The 6,476-nt window shown below is 35.8% G+C and overlaps 1 protein-coding gene across 1 annotated transcript in view; it reads right to left on the bottom strand.

Annotated features, from left to right (window-relative positions):
* Positions 1-1,262: 1,262 nt before the first annotated feature.
* Positions 1,263-6,476, bottom strand: part of HTR7 (5-hydroxytryptamine receptor 7) — a 35,731-nt gene continuing 30,517 nt past the window's right edge. The window contains exon 3 of the mRNA XM_017804218.1: positions 1,263-2,243. The gene's annotated coding sequence lies outside the window, so the exon portion shown is untranslated. The remainder of the gene's footprint in view (positions 2,244-6,476) is intronic.

The raw sequence follows: 6,476 nt of genomic DNA, 5'->3' as shown, positions 1-6,476 counted from the left end.
TGCCCTCCATTAAGTTTCTCCTAAAACACGTCTTTTCACTTAAGCTTAAAATAATGACGTTAAAAAACCCAAAAATTTTCACAGAAAAATTTCATTGGCAGCATTTTTTTATTTGAGTGGGGGTTTTAAACCTTCAAACTATTCTCATGACATATAGTTTTTCCATTTCACTTCAAGTTAAGGTTTTGGTACAATATTATGAACAAGGAAAATGACTGTCTAATTCATCAAGGTAAAATTGATTCATAGCCCTTGTGAAATGGGTATGCAAGTGAGACTGTAAAGCTTGAAAATGAGTTTCAGAGTATGACTAGTGCCCTTCATTTTAAGGTCTGGGTTTTTTAAAAGAAGAAACACCTTTTTTTTTTTTTTTACTGTTACATTTATGGATCTATCCTCTCCCTTTCTCATTAGGTTCAGTTATAATATTATCTGCTAGTGTAGTTTTGCCTTCAGCTGTTTCTCTGAATGCATTCTCATGTAATGCAACCAGAAATGGTCCATTCGCCACTGACAATAACTGTCCCATTTCCTGTTAAATACTTAAGGCTAACCAAGTAAAAAGCATTTCTGAGTCATTCCATTGGGGAAATAAAGCAAATCATAGGACGCATTTTGCTTCAAATGCAGAGTTCATAGTGATTAGTTTTATCAGTGAAATACTGAAAAGAGCCTTGCTGATCTACTACAGTGAAAATATGATACTCTGGTGCTCTCTTGTGTAACCACAGGAGTTATCTTAGGGTCTCAGGACAGTGTGTAGAAGATGAGTTAGGCTCTCTGTTCTAGGTTTTACATAGGCTTAACATGTATTGATTTGCTTCCAGTACTTATCTCTTGCCAATAAATGAATTGGCCTGTCCTGATATGCCTGCTGACTGTTGTGAACTTGTATGTTAACTTAAACAAAGGAAATCAAAGCCATGATGCCACGTGGAGTCAGTGTGTGATTTACCAGCCACATTTTGGTTAAACTGCAAGTAGGAGACCATGTTATCACAAATCACACAGCTATGGAAATAGGGTCAGTGCTCACTGAGATGTACCTTTAAGGAAGATAGCCTTTAGGAATGGGATGTGCCACTGCCTTGTGGATGGTATAACCATGAATAGTTTAAGAAACTCTGTGGGGAAATGAATACGAGAAGCTCAAAACAAATGTTCAAAGATATATTTTAAAAACAATTTCTTGAATCAATTTTCCCCGGGGCAAATGTACATTAATACTTGCCTATTTGATTTTTGTCAAGCCAAAGAGATCTATTTTAATTATAACAAAAAAATTGGCAGAAATAACACTTCTTAAACAAATTTTTTAAAATAATAAATGTTTTAATTCTCTCTCTAGCTACCCAGTAAAACAAAAAGCAAAGTACTATGGACATTCTCCAGCCTTTTATACTTATTTGAGTTGAAATGATAGAAATTTGTAAATTGGCAGGTCATGAAAATTACATTAAATCAAAGCAATCATCTTTGTAAATTAGCTGTGGTGTAATACATGTGCATTCTAATTCTGTCCCTTAACTTTCATCACAGCATAACTGAAAGCAGCCTTTTTAAAAAGTTTGGGAGAACAAACCACATGTATGTTAACAAGTAACAGGCATTTACTTAGTACAATAGAATGTTTGAATGTTTTTACAAAAATTGGTCTTTTATTGTTGTTGTTTTCAATCCCATTCCAGGTGCGTGGCATCTCTAACACAAGCCCTGAAAGCATTCATAGAGCCAGCATTTGCCTGAAAACCTCTTTTTGTAATGCACCAAAATACATTCAGTATCACTGAAAATCCCTGAATATTAATACTAATGTTATGATCCATGAGCATGGTGAACATATGAATACTCTTCTACATTGTTTAATGTGGTAGAAATCTGTACAATCTTTGAGTTTTAGTTGCATGTTTGTTTCTCAACCCTGTGTGCCAAACTCTTATTGCTGAAATGGCTTGGCTTTCTCAGGCAGAAAACTATTTTCATTTGTGTATAGCAGCACTTTCCTTCATAACAAACAAGATGTGGCTACTTCCAACAGAAATGTATTAATGTAATGTATCGAGCTCATGGAGTATTTTTAGCACATTTCCATCAAAAGAAGATGAAGTATGTTTCATAAATCTATCCAGATCTTTAGAAGCCAACTCTTCATTTTCTTCTTCCTGTTCTGGCTTGGCTTTCTCTGGCTGCTTTAAAGCACATTTGGTCATGACTCTTTTTCCCTGGAGAAATCAGAACTTCTCCTGTATTTAAAAAAGTGGATGAATTAGATGAGAAATATCCTGGAGCAACTAAAATTTCTGATCCATATACCACTGAAACATTTCTTAAGAGGCACTTAGATCATGTCTATAGAGAAGCTAGGGGAAAGTGGAGAATTCTGGGGGCCTTCAGTCCTTCATACTCATTATATTTCAGGTTCTTGTGAGAACTGAGGAAGTTCCCAGTCCATTTTATGCAATTCAGTGTGAAAAGCCCAAAAATATTTTAGAAAATGTGGGTGGTTTTACTGAGACCCCTGCATTTGGCCCAGCCTTGCAGCCTCCGGTGGCAGCGCTACACGAGCCACTGCTCACGGGGACCTCGCGCGCTTGAGAGAGGGAGGAAGGAGCCAGAGCAATAGTGAAGACTTCTTCCTCAATTTCATAAAATTGTCTGCAGACAAATAACGACTGCAAAAGCTTTGCGTGGAAAATACAAATTCCTGCCTCTCTTCCCAAGTTTGTTGAAGGGAAGAAACAATCTTCTACAGCAACCAAGCTGAAATGTTGTAACACTTGAGATTGCAAGACACGTTTTCAGGGCATCCCATGTCCAATTTTGCTTGGATGTAGCATGCAGCAAGGTGCTGTTTTGTCTTTTTATAGCCTCCCTGTTGAAATCAATCACGGAATTATTCATATCTTGGATGTATCAGGAGCAGGCATTTTTACAGACAAACCTGCATTCTCACTTATTTCAAATATTTTATTACATGAAAACACATCTTTGCAAAAATTGATCCAAATTAAAGGATGGCAGGTAATTACATTCAAGTTCAAAATTAGGTATAAAGTAAAGATAAAGATATCGTCAAATGTTATGTTTTAGCTAGTTGTGGATTTTTTTTTAAAGCCAGAAAAAAAATTTGGACTTTATATAATTTACCGTAAGAAACGTTATTGTCTGTTAGATATCACATTAATTGGATGAGCAACTTTTAAGAAAATACATGGAAAAAAACCAGTGGTTTATTTCATTATTATGGCTAAAAGTTTGCTTTTATAAATCATTCCAGACCATTTTAGTGCTGATGGTTTTTAGGCTGTTTTCTGGGCTCACAGGAGATTATTTTGGAAAGAAAATACTAATCTTAAAAAAAAAAATGTTATTTTGTAGCATTAACTTTATGCATCTAACTGAACATTGGATTTTTTTTCTTGTAATGACAAGTAAAAGGTTCTCAGCATGATTTTCACTTGCTGCATTTACTTCTTTTTTTGAAGACAGAAATAAAATTTATGGATTTGTCAAGAATACTTACTGTATACAAGCCAAGAAAAAAAATAAATATTCTGGAAGGAAGAGAGAGGCTCTTTGAATGTTTGCAGTGAAATATCCCAAACATTTCAAGTTCTCTGTATGTGTTTCTCGCCCATGTTACTTTTATTTATTCCTGTTATTTCTTCAGTATCAGGATAAATATTTGGACTTCTTTAATGCCCTTTGCTTGGAGAGGCAACAGATACCTTGAGTAGGTTCTCTATAATATATCAGTGCACGGAAGGTGAACATTCTCCTTACAGCAAACACATGCCGTGTTTAATAGACTGCAAAACCACAGCAACTTGCTCCAGCGTTCGTTAGAGAAAGTCTCTATTAATTGAATATGAAAGGAAAAGTCCCTAAAATTGTTGGCAAGTAGCTCTCAGTTCGAAAACATACCATTAAGGTATTAATTTTTGTATTTCTACGAAGCACCTGTAATATTTTGTCATTGTGCTGTTTCAGTCTGCAGATTACAAGAATAAGTTTTACTTACTGGGTGGAGCTGTTTTGCTATTGCAACTATTGCTGGCAAGTAGATGTTCATTTAATTTGCCTAATTTTGTCTTTTCCTTGCAACCATCTTCAGGATGATAGATTTGACTGAGGAATCTCTGCTGTTTTAACACAGAGCTGCTGAAATCCTGGTTAGTTTGGCCAAAGATGCAAAGTTTTCTGAGACAACAGTGAGCTTATCCAGATGCATTCTTCTGTGTTTTTCCATGCTTTAAAACACAGATTCTCCGGAAGGGCTGAACTAAGCGTACTACAGTGGCTTGCTTTCTCTTCTCTTGCAGAAGAAAATAAGTATACTGTAAACAGAATTTTCTGGAACTAAAAAGACCACACAACTACTGAATTAATGAAATATTGTTGGTTTTGACTGAGTAGATAGAAAACTAAAAGCAAAATATTTATTCAGTCTGGTATGTTGGTTTATAAAACTGCATGGTCTCTTCTGGAAACTTTGATACATTCGTATGCTTTTTTTCTGAACTAAATTGACTGGTTCTATGAAAATGATCACAAATGACAGAAAAAATTTCAATCAATAAAGTCACAAAGTTATAAATCATCAAAATATTCTCTCCAACAGCAAACATATATTATTAACTTAAGAAAATACATTATCTCAATGGGTTTTCTTTTGCTTACAGCAGTGAAAAACGAACCTGGGAATCATAAGAATCTTTTCAGTTTTCAGCAAATAAAAGCCATTCTGCCCTTTTGGAAATATGACTTTATGAGAAGGAATTTGGCAATACAGCAGAGCAGCTGGATAGTGAGTGTGGGGAAGGACAGGCCCACAACATGTTTAGAAAGTGGGTATAGAAAGCAGTACTAATTCACTTCAAACTCATGCTGAAGCCGCTCTTTAGCAGCAATAATTATTTAGAGATTTGAAACAATGAAGAGGGATATAAGTTTGGTTTCTTAGGCTACTTTTAAATTTACTTACTTGAGTCCGTCTCTTAAAAGAAGTAAAAATCTAGTTCTCACAATTGTTACCTCCTCAGTCTTTGAAATAAAGAATGTCTTCTGTTCCAGGATATTAACAATTTTGCACATTAAGACCATTCTAAATTTTCTCCCTTCTCTCTCCCTGTGTCTTCCTGAGCAACACTGTTTTAAAAGACAAGAACTGATTCTTAAGCAAACTGTGAAGAGGATTTGATGACACATTGATCTTGCACATTTTCTGAGAATAGTGTAATTTGAATAGTATTTCCTGAAAGATAAGAAAAATAATATGAAAAATTAAGGGGAAAGCAAGAGAACAAACAGCATTGCTTCCAACACCACCTAGTTGTGTAACTGCAGCATCTTGGTCAGCAATCAAAACACTTAACTCAATAACGTTCTTCTAATGATGGTGCGCTGCCTGGAGCAGTGGTTGCCTGGAAAACCATTTTCCTGCTATAAATCAGGGGTGAGGGAGTGAATGGATATTGTCTGCATTACTTACAGTATTAATTTGATAAATAATTCTCTCCTGTATGTCTCATTGTAGATTTATTTCCCACTCTTCGACACATCTTTCTGCAGGTGGTTCTAGCTAGTAAATCTCTGAACAGAGCATGAAAGACGTTTTTCTTTTCATGGAACTGAAATGTGAAGCAATAGATGTATAATAATAAGATATTATAATCAATTCACGTTTTACTACTCTGTTATTCCTATTATTACCCAGTAAGACTCCTACTAAACAGAGCAATTTAGTAAGTGCCAATACTGTGTTACAGTATTAAACCTATGGGCTGGTAAGTGGCAAGAGTCTCCCTCAGAAAAGCAGTATTAAGTGAGCAGGAGAGGTACCGTTTTGACAATGTATTGATACTGCCACAAATCTTTGAGTTTTATTTGAACAAGGAGGGAAAACACCGTGGGAAATGCTATGTGTTGTTTCTGCCCAGTTTTACTGCAGGTTAAGTGCTACCATGAAATGGGAGTGGGGTTTACAATAGCACATTGTATATTTACAAAGGTAGTTGTCAGCAGGAACGGCAATCAAGAAGTACGGTCCTATGTGGCACTTCAGAACATCTAAGCAACAGTTACTGATTTGACTCTGGGTAATTAACTGAAACCAAAGGTGGGAGGGTCCAAGGTGAGCAGGAAAGGCTGCAAACTGGCCACACTAAATCGTTACCTCAAACTCTGGTCCAAGAGTGATATACTGAGGAGATTTATTCAGTCTAAATCTATTAATCTGAAGCCCTGTTCATTGAGGAAAATTGACATAAACGTGGTGCATATGAGCAGGATGAGAGAGAAGGAAACAGGGGGACTTCCTGGTAAAGTACAATCTATACATTTGGTGCTTTATTAATGGTGTCAGACATGCTGTGAAAAGACTGTTTCAAGTAAAGGAGGCTCATCCAGGACCATCTCATCTGGAATTCCTTGAGAGTTAGTGTTATTTTTACAGATAAATTATAAATAGGGTATTG

This window comes from Lepidothrix coronata, unplaced genomic scaffold (genome assembly GCF_001604755.1).
Source record: "Lepidothrix coronata isolate B3197 unplaced genomic scaffold, Lepidothrix_coronata-1.0 Scaffold8, whole genome shotgun sequence".
Taxonomy (NCBI): Eukaryota; Metazoa; Chordata; class Aves; order Passeriformes; family Pipridae; genus Lepidothrix; species Lepidothrix coronata.
Note: the sequence above shows the minus strand (reverse complement) of the source record. Positions and strands in the feature narration are given on the sequence as shown.